The 16,713-nt window shown below is 33.3% G+C and overlaps 1 long non-coding RNA gene across 4 annotated transcripts; it reads right to left on the reverse strand.

Moving 5' to 3' along the window:
- Positions 1-12,172: 12,172 nt before the first annotated feature.
- Positions 12,173-15,252, reverse strand: LOC146900879 (uncharacterized). Of its 4 annotated transcripts, none has more exons than XR_015022046.1 (3): positions 15,035-15,252; positions 14,142-14,357; positions 12,173-12,422 (listed from the first exon to the last, which is right to left on the reverse strand). It is a non-coding gene; the product is annotated as an uncharacterized LOC146900879 (long non-coding RNA). The 4 variants fall into 4 exon arrangements; XR_015022047.1 differs by having other exon boundaries at positions 12,173-12,852; XR_015022045.1 differs by having other exon boundaries at positions 12,173-13,445.
- Positions 15,253-16,713: the final 1,461 nt, after the last annotated feature.

Genomic DNA, 16,713 nt, shown 5'->3' on the forward strand with positions numbered 1-16,713 from the left:
AAAGGGAGGAGATGAGACAATTCTTAATTAACTTACTGATTGAATAACAAAGAAAAGTAGGTTTGAAAAGGTGAAAGGAGGCATTAGCATAAGATTAGAAGTTTAGAACGTATATGATGGTATAAGACAAAATCATGGGATACAACAAAACCAAAAACGATGGAACCATGAACAAAAGTAGTTAGTAGATATTTTTTTTGGATTTTTTCATTTATAATTTACTTATGCTGATGTGTTAAAATTACTCATTTTAATTGGTTGATGTTGTAAAATTGATTTACAGTCTATTCTAATTAATCTCTTTGAAAAATAGGATGATATGGCAAAATAATGGACAATTATAGAATGCTAGTGTAAAACAAATTTACATTGATTGTACATGATTTATATAGATAAATGAAAAATTACAACGAAACTTAGGAACGATTCGAGGAAAATGGCCCTCCTACAATCATCATCGAGAAGAATATTAACCACGTGGAAAACCAAAAATTGTAATAATCCAATCTTTTCACCATGGCCAAAGTTTGCCAAATCAGCGCACCGATTAACATCTTGATAAATATGTCCCGACTTACGATTTCAATCTGTTCGATCCATATAGATAAAGGGCTTCTCGAAGAAGGGGCTTCAAGTGGAAATTTTGAGTCTTCTGAGCAAACATCATGTTGACAACAATGATGTAATCCATTTCAACAATAATAATTGTAACTTTAATGGTACGCCACAATCAAACCATGGATTAATCCCCAACGTTTGGCCATGACATAAGTGGATCTATCGATATTACAAGTACAACCACTAACACAACGATCTTCTGACTCTCTAATGAGACCTCCACAAGTTGAAAGATCAATATTAATAATGTAGGATTCATCCAAATTAAGTTGGTAAGCGTTGGTAGGAGGAAGGTATCATTTATCAGAGATCTCATATCTTTAAACTTGACTAAAAAACCAAAATTGACGGTGTTTTTTTTAGAAAAAAAATAATTTTTTGGGGCTATTCCGTAAATTGATTTTTAAAAATTAAAATAAAATCGAAACACAATCGAATTATATTTTCAATATCTTTTTTTGTTTCTTATAGTTTCATAATCAATCTTTAGGCTTTGTTTGGATAACTTAAAACTAACAGAGCGGAATGGAACGGAGCGGAATGGAACGGAACAAAGATTACATTCCATTATTTGGATATTTAACGACGAAATGGAACTAATTTTCCATTCCATTGTTTGAAAAATGAACGGAACGGAATGACTTATAACTTTTTATACCAATTTTACCCTTTATTTGAAAAAAGCATCAATAGGTTAAATTCTCAACTCAATTTAATCCATGTATGCTTATTTTGGCATCGTTCATGAGTAACACACTAACACCAACATATGTAGTTCCTTTAGCGAGTACCTTCATTCATATGTGTAGTTCCTTTAACGAGTACCTTCATTCATATGTGTGTCCTCAAAATCAATACAAGTAACCATAGGCAAAATAAAACCTGTATAGTGCGTGGTTTGTGAATAGCACCAACATAGGAATTACATAATTAGCCCATACGAATTATGACTTCATTTCAAGAACTCATATAAAATGATAAATTCATAATTAATCATAAAACTATAGAGTTGCAAAAGGAGTCACAAAATACTGGGACACCTTGTTGGAGTGCAGAACGAAACACATGCTGGAGATTTGTAAAAGATGAGAGCGTGAAGGAATAAGAAAGGGTGAAGAGAAAAAAGAGGGAATGAGGGGCAGGAAATGAAATAGAAAAAATAAGGACAAAATTGTAATTGTATTGTTAATGTGTTCCATTTCATTGGATACAGCCCAAATTTGGAGGAATGGAAAATTGGCTAAATTAGTGGTATTGAATGGAATGAGTTCTATTATGAAACTAGAAAACTGAATCTTATTATTGAATAGAGCAAAGAGTACAAGGGTATTTATACTAAAAAGCAGTTGCACCATAACATACAATGGTGATGCAATAGCGTATAATACAAGAACCCTAACTAACTTGCTTGGATCCCAAGATATCCTTATTTATACTATTATCATGTAATAGCCCCCCACAAGTTAGAGGTTGGTATAAATCTAACAACCCTAACTTGGATAAGAGGAGAGTAAAAGGCTGAGGCAATAAGGACTTGGTGAAGAAATCAGCAAGTTGATTTTGAGATGAAACTGGTAAAAGCTTCATGATTCCAGATTGAAGTTTCTCTCTGACAAGGTGACAGTCAATCTCCAAGTGTTTGGTGCGCTCGTGAAAAACTGGGTTAGCAGCTATATGGAGGGCACTCTGATTGTCACAAAACAAAACAGGAAGCTTGGAGCATTGAATCTGAAGATCCTTGAGAAGATAGAGAATCCATTGAAGCTCACATGTTGCTGATGCTAGAGCACGATACTCAGCTTCAGAAGAAGATCTAGAGACAGTGGTTTGTTTCTTAGTTCTCCATGATATCAAAGATGAGCCTATGAAGAAACATTGCCCAGAAATGGAACGTCTGCTATCCAAACAACCAGCCCAGTCAGCATCTGAAAAACCTTGAAGATGAAGAGAAGAGTTCCTGGGAAAGAATAAACCTTTGCCTGGGCATCCCTTAAGATATTTGAGAACTCTCAGAGCTGCATGATGATGGGATTGAGTAGGTTTAGATAGAAATTGACTTAACTGCTGTGTTATGAAGGTAATGTCTGGCCTGGTGGAATTAAGATAGAGCAGTCTCCCAACCAATCTTCTATAAGAAGGTATGTCTTCATATGGTGGAGAAGAATCATTATGAAGCTTTAAAGATGCATCAGAAGGAGTGGAGACAGGTTTGGAGCTGATTGCATGTGAATCAGACAGTAAATCTAAGCAATATTTCCTTTGACATAGTGAAATACCTTGCTTGGAGTGAGCAACTTCAAGACCAAGAAAATACTTCAATTGTCCCAAATCTTTAATCTTGAAAGAAGCATGCAGAATGGATTTGATATGTTGAAACTCAGTAAGAGAGTTGCCTGCCAATATGATATCATCCACATAGACAAGTAAAATTGTGAAGGAAGAATCAGTCTTTTTGGTAAAAAGTGAATGATCTGCAGATGCTTGAGTGTAATGTTGTTGAAGCAGGATTGAAGTTAATTTCTCATACCACTTTCTACTAGCTTGCTTTAATCCATATAAAGATTTGAATAATTTGCAAACTTGATTTGGTTTGGAAGATGTGACACCAGGAGGAAGCATCATATAAACATCCTCTTGTAGCTCTCCATGAAGAAAGGCATTGTTGACATCTAATTGATGAAGATGCCAATTGTGTATGGAGGCCAAAGCAATCACAAGCCTGATAGTGGTCATTTTGGCAACTGGAGAATAAGTATCAAAATAGTCAAGGCCTTCAATTTGAGTGTAGCCCTTGGCAACCAATCTAGCCTTGTACCTTTCAACTGAACCATCAGCATGATACTTAATTTTATAAATCCATCTGCAACCAATAGGTTTGATATGATCTGGTAAATCAACAATCTGCCAGGTACCAGTTTGCTCAAGAGCTGACAATTCAACTTGCATGGCTTTATTCCAACATTCATGCTTGCTTGCCTCAGCATAGGTTTTAGGTTCAGTGTGTGAATGTAAAGACATGACAAAATGAGAATGAGAGTTAGATAAATTTGCATGAGACAAATAATTGGAAATGGGATATGGAGAAATATGCAAATGGTTACAGACATAGTCTTGCAGATAAGCAGGTGCATTTCTAGTTCTAGTTGAGTGTCTGGGTGAAGAAGGTGTATCTGGAGATGGAACAGATGAGGAAGGAATGTTAGGGGATGGATCAGGTGAAGAAGCAGAAGGTGAAAGAAGAGGAGATGATGAATGATAATCATCATCATCAACAATGGGAGTTGGTGAAATGGTTTCCACATGATCAGAAGTGGAAATGGGAGATGAAGGAGAGGAAAAATATTCCCATTGAGTAGTGATAGAGTCTTTATTTGATGGATAAGGTAAATAATGTTCATGAAAAACAACATGTCTTGAAACAAAGACTTCTCTAGTATGAATATCCAAAAGAAGAAATCCTTTATATCCTGACTTATAGCCCAAGAAAACAGTTTTCCTGACTCTAGCTTGGAGTTTGGTTCTATGAGATTGAAGGGAAGATGCATGACAAAGACAACCAAAAACTTTAAAAGTATTGATGTCAGGTAGTTTTTGATAAAGCATGTAATATGGAGACTGACCTTGAAGTAAAGGAGTGGGCACTCTATTAATAAGAAACACAGCATGCAATAAAGCATATGGCCAATAAGAAGCAGGAAGTTTTGATTGATACAAAAGGGCTCTTCCTACATTCAAAATATGTTGGTGTTTTCTTTCTACCCTACCATTCTGTTGGGGGGTCTCCACACATGATCTTTGATGTAAAATACCATGAGATTCATAAAATGAAGGAATGGAGAATTCAGGTCCATTGTCAGACCTAATACATTTGGGAGTGACATTAAATTGATTTTGGATCATAGTAATGAATGATTTAACATGTTGAGACACTTCAGATTTATTTTTGAGCAAGATTATCCACAAAAATCTACTATGATCATCAACAATAGTGAGGAAATATTTATGACCATGTATAGATGAAACAGATAAGGGACCCCAAATGTCTAAATGTAACAGTTCAAAGTTAAATGAAGCATTAGAGGTACTTAATGAAAAAGGTAAATGTCTTTGTTTAGCAAATTGACAAATATCACACACAGAGTTTTTATTATCTGAAACAATATCTGAATACAAAGAAGACATCATAGTCAATCTCTGATGAGAAAGATGTCCAAGCCTAAAGTGCCAAATGGCTTTATTAGGAATGATAGTACTAGAGTTACAAGAAACAGATGAAGCTAAAATAGCTTGCACTTTATTAGTAGTAACAGATGGAGCATGAAACTTGTATAATCCATCCTGCTGACTAGCCAAACCAATCATCTTCAGGGATTTGGAGTCCTGTATGATGCATTGGTCAGGTGAGAATTTAAAGAAACAAGACAATGATTCACACACTTTGGCTACAGACATGAGATTGAGTCTAAAAGAAGAAGAATATAAAACATTGGTAAGATAAAATTGAGGACTGAATTGAATATTGCCAGAGTGAGTGACAGTGACAACAGATCCATTAGGTAAGGTGACATGTGCAGGAGGAATAGCATGATATGAGCTAAACAAGTGCAAATTACAACATATGTGCTCATTAGCACCAGAGTCAATTAACCAATAGGAATCTGATAAAAGAGGAGAAGTGGTATTGATTATACCTGCAGAAGTGTTTGAAGAGGGAACAACAAAGCTGGAGGAAACTTGAGGAGAGGCACTTATATTATTGACAGTGCTAGAAGTGGAAGTTGATGCTGAAGGAAGCAAGTTTGCCTGTTGTAATAAAGCTACAAGTTGATCCACCTTCTCTTGAGACAAACCAGATACACCAGTAGAAGTATTGACTTCAGATACATCACTAGAAGAAGCATTGACCTGTGAATTTTGCTTATTCACATTGGGAAACCCATGCTTTTGATAACAATAATCAACAGTATGATTGGTTTTGTTGCAGAAAGTACAATGTCTGGGAGGCTTATTGTAACCACCTTTACCATGCCCCTGAGACTTTCTGGCATCAAAAGCATTGATAGAAACACTGCTATCATCAAGAGTCACCATAGCAGGTACAGAAGTATTATTGCTCTCTTCTTGAACAACCAAGGAAAACACTTTGTTCAGTGTAGGAAGAGGATCAAGTAAAAGAACTTGAGTCTTAACCACTGAAAATTGTTCATTGAGACCAGTGAGAAATTGAATAATCTGGTCTTCAACCCTATAGGTCTTAGGTAACTTCACAGCATCACACTTGCAAGCAAAAGGACAATGACATGCAGGAAGAGGCCTATGTGAGTGCAACTCTTCCCACAAAGCCTTCATCTCTGTGAAATAATCCAATACAGACTTGTTACCTTGCTTCAATGTATGAAGCGAAGTTCTCAATTGAGCAATGCGAATTCTATCAACTTTGGAGAAACGTTCTTTCAAATCTTCCCAAACCTCAAAGGCAGTGTCATGAAAGACAATTGTATGTGCAATTGAGTCTGAAACCGAGTTTATAAGCCATGAATGAACTAGGTGATTGCAACGTTCCCATGCATTACGGTTCAGATCATCTTGATCAGGTTCAGGTAAGGTTCCATTGATGAAGGAGAGCTTGTTCTTAGCTCCTAAAGCGCGTTGCATAGAACGACTCCATGAAAGATAGTTAGAACCATTGAACTTTGGTAAAACAACAACGGAATTTGGTCCTTCGCTGGGATGAACAAAGAAGGCGGATTCAGAATCCGATTGTTGATGCTGATTGTTATTGCGAACCATAGTGAAACAGAGTAAACGAAAATTGAACGAAAAATGAAGAAGACGAAGATGCTTCAATGGCGAAACAACGGATCAAGAAAACAGAGTAAAATCAACTCAACGAAGAAGAAGAACAAGAAGCTTCTTCACAAATCAACAAGAATTAACAAGAGTTAACAAGAATCGTTGCAATTGAAGCAACGAAAATGGCGGAAAATCAGAGGAAGAAGATGAAGATTCAACAAAACTTCATCTACAAGGCACAACGAAAACGGTTACGAGGATCGTAACAAACTTTCCCTTGAGGGAAAATCTGATACCATATTATGAAACTAGAAAACTGAATCTTATTATTGAATAGAGCAAAGAGTACAAGGGTATTTATACTAAAAAGCAGTTGCACCATAACATACAATGGTGATGCAATAGCGTATAATACAAGAACCCTAACTAACTTGCTTGGATCCCAAGATATCCTTATTTATACTATTATCATGTAATAAGTTCCATCACACTCCATTCCATTCCATTCATTTTTTACAAAACCAAACAATGGAATGTGACTCCTTCCCATTCCATTCCATCTCATTCCACCACTCTCCATAAATCCAAACATAGCCTTAAGGTGCTCATTAAGCAGACCTTTTAATGATTCAATAATAGGGGCGAGCAAGGGACGTAACACTTTAAGATCCTGACTTCTATTTATTAAATAAAAAGTATATTTATTTAAATATGTGCTAGACATACTTAACAATCCATCTTTTCATAATTCAAAAATCATAATTAAAGCAACGAAATAGTTCATCAACTTTAATTAAAATAATTTAAGGTCTCAACACCATAACAAAATAAAATTATAGTTTTAAAAATCAACTCCAAGAAACTTAACAAAAGGACGAAAACACCCCAACCCTAATGTTACAAAATCAGAGCAACGTAACCGTCTATATAGTTTTCATAAATAAATAAGACAGAATATATCTTCCAACGCCGCCATCCCAATACTTCGCAGCTAAAGCTCCTCAACCTGGGTAACATTTATATATTCAAAAATACATTTCATTGCTATCACATACATGTTGGAAATTTAGATCTTAATAAAAATAGATTCCATGAAACATGTTCATTAACCATGATTCAATAGCGGAAGCAAACAAAACATTGAACATGATTCTGATCGGATCTGCGACATGTTTGATTTATCAAGGATATTGAGAATTAGGATATTAGGAATACCTCATTAAGCATTCATGACAACCCTCTCAGCAACAACAACGATCAACGAGGGAAGATGTGATGATCTGAAACACACAACATAGGGTTAGCGGCGGCTGATTTGGTTCTTCCTCAACCTGTACCTTTATGCCTCAAGTTCTCTTCAAATGAGGAGAAGAGATAGTTTGCCGTGTACGGTGTATTGGGGACCATAGCCTCTTTTATATTGGATGGCCATTAGGGTTTCCCATTATTCCGTTAATGGGCCATCCGGACATCCACTCATTGAGTCCATATCAACTAATTAAATATTAATTAATTATCTAATTAGAAATCTAATAGCCTTATTACTTAATTTGATCACTAATCAATTAAGGCTCACAATTGATAAATAGCTAATATAATTATTATTACGATATTTTCCCACATAATGATATTGGAATATAATTAAATAATAAATATTCCAACAATCTTCCACTTGTGCTACATATCTTAATAATTATATCAGAATACTTTAGGCGCGCGCCTGAATGCTATTTATCTTTAGATTTCAACTTTATAATCTGGTCCACCTCATACATTAATAATGGGACCACCGCGGTTGTCGTCACTGACGTATAATGTGACAGAACCCCGACGACCACCATATCAATGCACTTGATGACAGAGATTGATATGGATGAGTGACATGGAAATTTCATGTAATTTGATCTCTAAATCATGCCTATTTCCAACTGGTCCAACTTTAGTGAGATCAACTGAAGTTTGCAAATTCAATATTTGCACAAGATTATATAGAAATGGTTATAACAAAAATAACCTCTTAAATTTTATTTTTGCAGAAAATCATAACATAAAGTCTGTATCGATACCAACATAAAAGTATAGAACATTAAATAAAAGAGACTCCCACTAATCCAAGACATCCTTAATGACAACAACCATATGAAAGACCTTAGGTGTCATGTCTTTAATTAGTGGTATAACTAGCATAAAGTTCGTCTCTACATGTTTTATCATTAACAACAATAACCTATAAGGTAATGAACCTTATAAACTTTGTTATTAAATAAATATATGACTGAATTATGTCACAATATAACTTAAGTGGTCTTTCAAGACCTTTAACGATATGCAACCAAGTGAAATAAATACTTACAGTAATTTCTCGAGTTAGGATGTGTATTATATACAAACATCCAAAAGCTATAGTCTGACCCATAAATGATCTCCAAATTGTCGGATCTCTTACGTGAGCATAGGCTTTCTTGTTCTCTTTAAAAAATCATCATGGTCGCCTTTAAATAATTCAAATTTTTGAATTGCTTAAGTATATGTCAAACAATCTGATTATATATGCTATTTCCAAATGCATATAAATAAGATTATACATAAAAATTTCTATCGCCAAAGCAAAGGAAAATACTTAATTTCTAAATTCATAAATTTTCTAATGGGCAATATTTGAGACTGAAAAGTCTCTCTCGGTGATTGATGTCACCTATAATTTATTAACTTTAATGTCAATTTATTTTCAACTTTATTGATATAACTCTTTTGTGATATCTAAATAATACCTTGAGAAGAATCTCTAAGTATCGAAATGCCTAATACAAAAGAGGTGTCCAAAGATCTTTCATCACTACCATTTATTAGAGATTTCTTGGTTTCACATGACAAACATATATCATCGTTGACTAAATAAAATATAATTGACACATAAAACTCAAAATATAAATTTGCTCCCACTGAGCTTACTAAATTCACAATTCTCCATAATATTATCTCAAAACCAAATGAGACAATTACTTTATGAGAATTTGTGGTAACACTAAAGAGACAAATTTCTTAACTTATAGGTGGATTTCATGACTTTGCAAACCATCTAATTTGCATCAATTGACACAAAAGCTAGATTCAGTTGCACCATATTGTATCATTAATGTCACCATTAAGAAACACTATATTGAAATTCATCTTATGTAGTTTCAAAATTATAATAAGCAAACTAGTATCGTGACTGTCCTAATAGAGTCTTTCAATTAAACTAAATAGAATTTCTCTTTCCAGTCAATTCTTAATGACACTAGAATCCCTAGTTCTTGAAGGTGTTGAGTTTGATCTACATGAAATAATTTCTTAACTTGATTGAGAGGAAGAACAATAATGTCCTCATGAGGATCCAAAATTTACTATAATAATAGTAACTATATGAATTAGTTTAGAACTAATTCTTCCTCATTCAATTTTGTTCTATTACCATATCTCTCTCCCAAACTCAATATCCTCAAGAAAACTTAACGATTTATGTCTCAAAATTTCCTTAATTTGTGGGACGAAAAACTTATAGTATTCAAATCCTTAAACAATATAGAATGTCACAAGTCATAACTGAATTGACTCTAATTATTGAAGTTAAAAGACACATTGAATCATCATTTGAAAAAAAAACTCAAAATATCTTGATTTATTAAAACAAAAATTAATTCAAATAATGATTCACCAAATTGTCTTTTAAATACAAAAATAATCTAGTAATGACAATCTGAAAAATAATTCAAAAAATGAATAAAGCAATCTTTATCGACTTTGTCCATTCTAAATTGATACATCTTTCAACATCATTGGACATAAGTCAATCAAGACTACTTTTCTTTATTTGCCCTTATCTTTTGAGGTATTCTCCGAATGAACACTATTTTATTTTCTCTTGATTCAACTTTTCCATGTTTGCACACTTTATGAATTGATCATTTAAATGATCATTTCTAACTGGAACAGTTATAAACTTAATTGTGCAAAGAGAATACTAAATACTGAATTCTTGAACAAGTCATATGATAGTCGAAATTACTGAATTTTCAAACAAGTCATATGATAGTTGAAATTATAGTGTCTTAGCAAGATTAAATGTTTACATAATGTGCTCCTAACATTTTCTTTTCCTAATACCCTTAATGAAATACCCACTCTCCAATGAGAGCTTATCTTTCTCTATATTGCTTTAAAAGCACCTTAGTTTAAGCAAAGAAAATATGACAAAATTTTTGTCTTCTTATATATCACCTCTAATACATATGATATTTTAGCTTTATGACCTCACATGACCTATGAAATTTGGTGTATACTCACTTGTCAAACTTGATTCTCACACTAGGTGTTGAATATGTAAGAGAATGTGAGTTCCACCACCTTCATCTAAGGTCTAGATCCAAGAACAATATTAATATTATTCTTTAATTCCTAAAAGTTAAAGTTTTTAACAGTTAAAAAATTTAACTCAAATTAACAAATACATAAACTATATTATCTTAAAGAGAACAAGAGTAGCAAAAGTACTCACCAAAATACCTAGTGCACCATCAATATTAAGTCTTTCAACAATAATATCAATTGCTAACGTTATTTTACAACAATGAACAAACAATGACAATTTACTTTGATAAAGAATAAATTCTTATAATTGTCATATGTTTACCATTATATTTGTGTGAATGTAAACTTTTAAATATATAAATAAGTTTACACTCGCACAATATTATCACACATGTCAATAAAATATTATAGAAACGTGCTTCTTTATTTGTAAACAAAAGACCTCAACAAGATACCAAGCGCACCATTAAAACACAATCTTTGGATTGCTAAGAATTAATTGCAAGCGGTACTCTCAATGCAATGATCAAACATTGGTGATAAGTCCTATCAAATAATAGTCACCTTTGGGCATCCTATTACCCACATGGATAATTACGTTATAATCACCACATATTTACCATCGCAAGTATGTAACTATCCGGTCAAGTTGTGCCTTCCTTGGGGCCGATGAAAACTTGCATAAATAATTACACACTACATATTTTGTAAGTTTAGTTGATTCGAATCTACGCAACAGAGGTTACTTGGGCAACATTATTGTTTCAACCAACTCAACTACAATTACTAGATAATTTTAATATAAATTAAATAGGGTGATAAGTCATGTTAAATAATAGTCACCTTCAGGTATCCTATTATTCACATGAAAAATTACTTTATCACCACCACACATTTACTATCACATGCATGTAATTATCTGGTCAAGTTGTGTCTTCCTTGGGGACGACGACAACTCACATGGATAATTTCATACTACGTCCACTACAAGAATTTTGGTTTTTACTGGGGGACATAATCCCTCAGTAATGCAAAAAATCCCTCACTAATATGTATTACTGGCAGATTCGAATCCCTCAGTAATATGAGCGTCAGTAATGTTACTGGCGGAATTTTCCCTCAGTAATAGGGAGGTAGTTTTGACAAAGCATTACTGAGGGATTATGCCGCCAGTAATTACTGACGGAACAATCCCTCAGTAATGCTTTGTCAAAACCACCTTTCCATTACTGAGGCAAAATTCCGCCAGCAATGTTTATACAAATCTGAATTACTGACGGAAATTTCCGCCAGTAATGTACTTCCCCCTTTTTTTTGATTCCTTTCCACTTTTTAATTTCAATTAAAGAAATAAAATTTATTAAACGCAAATAAATTAATGAAATACAATTTTAATTTAATAAGACACAAATTAATTACACAACATATATCATCATAATATTCGTACAATCCATAAATCATTTTCGTACAAAACCATAAATATATCAATAATATTTGTACAGTCTAAAAACTAAATTAATAAACTAAGTATCATAATATTCGGGAAAATTTGATCTGATCTCTCTCCTAACTCAAAATCCTTGCAAATCCTTCAACACTTCTTGAGTATTAGATGTTGCTTGACCCTTAAATGTCAATTAATGTGTTACCAAAGCTAGCTTCTGGAAAACAAAAAAGTGAAACAAGAAATTAACATTAATTGAACAATTCAAACACTCACAACTTTTAGTGGCACAAATTCAAAATAATAAGGAAGAAAATTAGAGTCGATCACCATAAAAGAAAAGGAGTATATCTATGTAACATTTGAGTATATGCACCACACACACTCTGAAAACAACATCAACTACTTTGACAACTAAAACTTAAAAGGCATGTTACACATTCAAACCTGAAGACCTCAAATTCTCTATTCAACAAGCATTCAATAAAAAAATTGAGGTGAGAGTTTATGCATTCAAACCTTCAAACAGTCATGTTTCTTTTTTAGCAGCATAATATATTAATGGGAGTTCGTGCACAAGCCGTACAAGGATCCCAAAAGAAAGGAACTACAAATACCGTATATAGGTGGAAACACCTTCAAATAACCTAAAAACAGAAAAAGCACCAACAAACCTCAGCTGCTAACAACAAACAGCAGTAGGCACCCAACAAAATGTCAGAAAAATCAAATAAAACAGCAACATCAGCCGATCCAAAAACATCTAAACAGTCCCTAAACAATCAACTAACATTGTTATAAATTAGCCAAAGCCAGAAAATTCAGTAGCAGCTGTAGAGGACCTTCAGATTGCGACAGCCTAAACAACACCGATCAAAATCCACCAACAGAAATACCTCACCGGATTAGGCACTCCCGTGGGTTCCAAATGAGCCTCCAAATGATCCATCTCCCACTCAAATCAAATTTATCATGGCATTACTATAATATCTATCTTCAAAGTCAAATTTTCAACAGAAAAGACAAACACAAAAACATCCAAGGATTTGTAAACTACACAAAAACAAATTAGGCATAAATTTGACTTGAAAATAGCACAAAATTTTTCACCTGAACATAATTTTTCACTTATGAATACAAATGAAAAACCTTTTTTCATTGGACCAAGAAAATACCAACGATACTATCACTTACAGATTATGATAAACCAAATAGGTGCCTTCAGCTACTATTAGTGGAACTTGCCAATGGAGAAGAATGGTACATCAACAAGGTTGAAGAGAAAAACAATTAAAAGTCTTATTATAAGAATAAAATAAAGACCCCAATTATCTAGTTTTATTGACATTAAATCGAATTATTCCAAAATCAAAGAGACTAAAAATAAATATCCCCAACAATTAAAAGTCTGAAACAAGATAAAATATGATTTGAACACGTGTTTATAAATTGTAGATAGTCCTTATTTTATAAGCCATTTTAGAAGATTTGAATTAAGTTCATTCTAAATTCTAAGTAAGAGTGGATATTATAAGTTGTGTATAGTCTTCACCTTATCGATCATATCTCAGCCAAAAGCTCCAGAGCTACCATATATATATAAACAGATCTACCATATCTTAGTTGTAAGAATTTCTGACACCAAGATTTTTAAAGTTTTTATATAGATTCTTTGATGCCCTTCAAGTTTTCCCCAATTCTACAATCACTTGACATTTAGCTCCAAACTCACTTCCATTTGAATTTAATGCTTCCAACTACTCAAATGATGTGATTGCTAACCAAAATCCACACATGTAACAACATAACAACAACAACAAAAAGGGAAAATCAATTAGGGTTTCAATTTCATTCTACTACATGTAAATTTCCTTGATCCTAATTGCTAATTCGAGTTCCCTTTTGCTATAATTAAAACCTAATTTGAGAAACTCACCTCAATTAGTAGAGATCCCTCAAGATTTTGATGATATGTGTGGCTTCACCAAGCTCCAAACCTTCATTCTTCTGCCCTTTACTCCTTCTTCAACATGAGCCCTTCATCTTCTTCCTCGGCTAATGGACAGATGCAGTGGCGGAGCCAGACAAAAAAGTTTGGGGTAGTCGTCATCCCGCCATCAAATAGAATCGATTCTTTGAATCTTCATCTTAACTTTTATGTTGCAAAGAAACAATTTATCAATTTCATTTCATCTTAACTTCGACATACGGTTTATGCATAATATGAAGCAAAGATAGTTGTTGACAGAGAACAGGCAACCAAGGACAGGACACTAAGTCTGCTCTTTTGAAACATTGTTATAGACAAGTTCTTATTTACACATTAATAAACATACACAAGTTCTTGTCCCTGAGAGGCATGTTAAAGTGTAACTGGAAAAGAAAATCAATGGCACTATATTGAAAATAACATACACAAGTTACACAGAGCACTTTCATAACGTAAAAGTGAAAGTGGAAGTGAACAATAACAGTAAGAGTACTACAAAAATTGAAACATAACAGGAAGTGAAAGTGAAAGTGAACAATAACAGCAACAACACTTTCATAACACAGAGCAATATATTGAACATAACAGTTTTAACAACAATTAGGGGTCCCATAAAGCACTTACGGAATTACATTTACTCCAGAAAACTGAAAGTGAAAGTGTCGAATTGAAATTTGGCATAAAGCCATATTAACAATAACAGTACTACAGAAATTGAAAGTATGGATTTTTATTTCCAAAAGAACTCATGGCAATCAACTAAAGAACTCATGTAATCATCAAATCAAAATCATAATTGAAGAAAATTACATTCAATATTTCAATTTCACATTACTTACAACAATTAGGGTTTGTGAAGAGAGATGGAGATAACTCTCAAAAATGAAGAAGGAGGAGAGTAATTGAGCCAGTGATGGATGGCGAAGGAGCTGAGTGGTCGCGGCGGCTGGCCGGCAGCGGTGTGGTGGTTGTCTTGTGGATCGATTGGCTTTGTTGGTTGGGAGAAGAAGAGAACGCGTTCTCACTTCTGAAGCGTGTTTTTGTTTCTGCTTGATCTAATTTTCTTATTTTGTTTTTTTATTATTATAAGTTGAATTAATTGGTTAGTGGCGGAAATAAAGGGATACTGGTGGATTTGTTAATCTCTCATTACATTACTGACAGATTAAAATTCCTCACTAGTTCAATCCCATGTGCAACATCATTATTGACGAAAAAAATCCGCCACTAATCTAAGGCAGATCTGTCAATTGCAGTACAGACGGAATTTATCCGTCAGTACCATAATTAACCGAATTATTGAGGTTTTATTCCGTCAGTAATGTTATTGAGGGTTTTTATTACATTATTGAGGGTTTAGACCGCCAGTAATTACCGAGGGTCTAAATCTGTCAGTAATGCAATTTTAAATTGGTCACTAATATAGGAAATTCTTGTAGTGGTCTTTTATAAGTTCAGTTGAATCAAATCTACGCAACAGAGGTTACTTTGGCAATATGTTGTTTCAACCAAAACAACCGCAATTACTAGACATTTCACAACAAATTATATGGGAATGATCTTAAATTTACAATGCACTACCGACATAATGTAGGCTGAATTAGTCCATTATGTTGATAAGTAACCATAAGGTCACTCGACAACCTTTAAGTGTAAAGACAAATTCACGAATTTGAACGAAGATGAAAGTCACAAATCACACCAATGTGTGTATGACAATACTTAAGTGTGAAGACAAACTCACGAATTTGAAAGAAGATGCAAGTCACAAATCACACTAATGAGTGTATGACAATACATTTACATATATCGCATAAAATATATTCAAAATGCATGATAAGAATAAATATTATTGTAGAAAAATATTCAATTTCAAACCAAAAGAAAATTGAATCTTATATACACCAAAATATAAATGCCACAATTGATTCACTTATACCAATTCATTCTTTAAATAAAATAATGAATAACTCTAGACTCAATTATTTCCTAAATAAGGAAATATACTTTATCTATACTATACATAAAGAAAACTACCCCTTTCAGCACACTTTTGGGTTGGAATTTTCTTTCCAAAAATAACCTTAATTTTAAATACAAATAGCCAATTATAAAATAACACGTGAATTAATAATAATCAATGTCACTAATCGTCATCGTTAACTTTCTTTTACCACCGTTAACAATAGATGAAACTCACAAAAAGTTTAAAAATTATATTTGCATTCTTTATGTCTCTTCTTATGAATTCAAATCGATCCAGAATTCATCATAGTACCCTCTGATCACATCTCATCACCTCTAAAAAATTAGAAAGTTACAAGGCTCACGAACTTGATTAATACTTCTGAAGTACCATTGAATGAAATATCTTTAAGGTCCACTTCATGAATTGAATATCTTTCTGTTTTATCCTTCGAGTAATTTACTTTCCGCCAACATTACAATTCAAGCTTTGTTTTTATTTTTTTTTGTTAGATGAATGGATAAATCAGAATTTGAGAAGATCAAAGTTGAA

Source organism: Medicago sativa, chromosome 8 (genome assembly GCF_051527215.1).
Source record: "Medicago sativa cultivar Bolivia chromosome 8, Bolivia_mono, whole genome shotgun sequence".
Classification (NCBI taxonomy): Eukaryota; Viridiplantae; Streptophyta; class Magnoliopsida; order Fabales; family Fabaceae; genus Medicago; species Medicago sativa.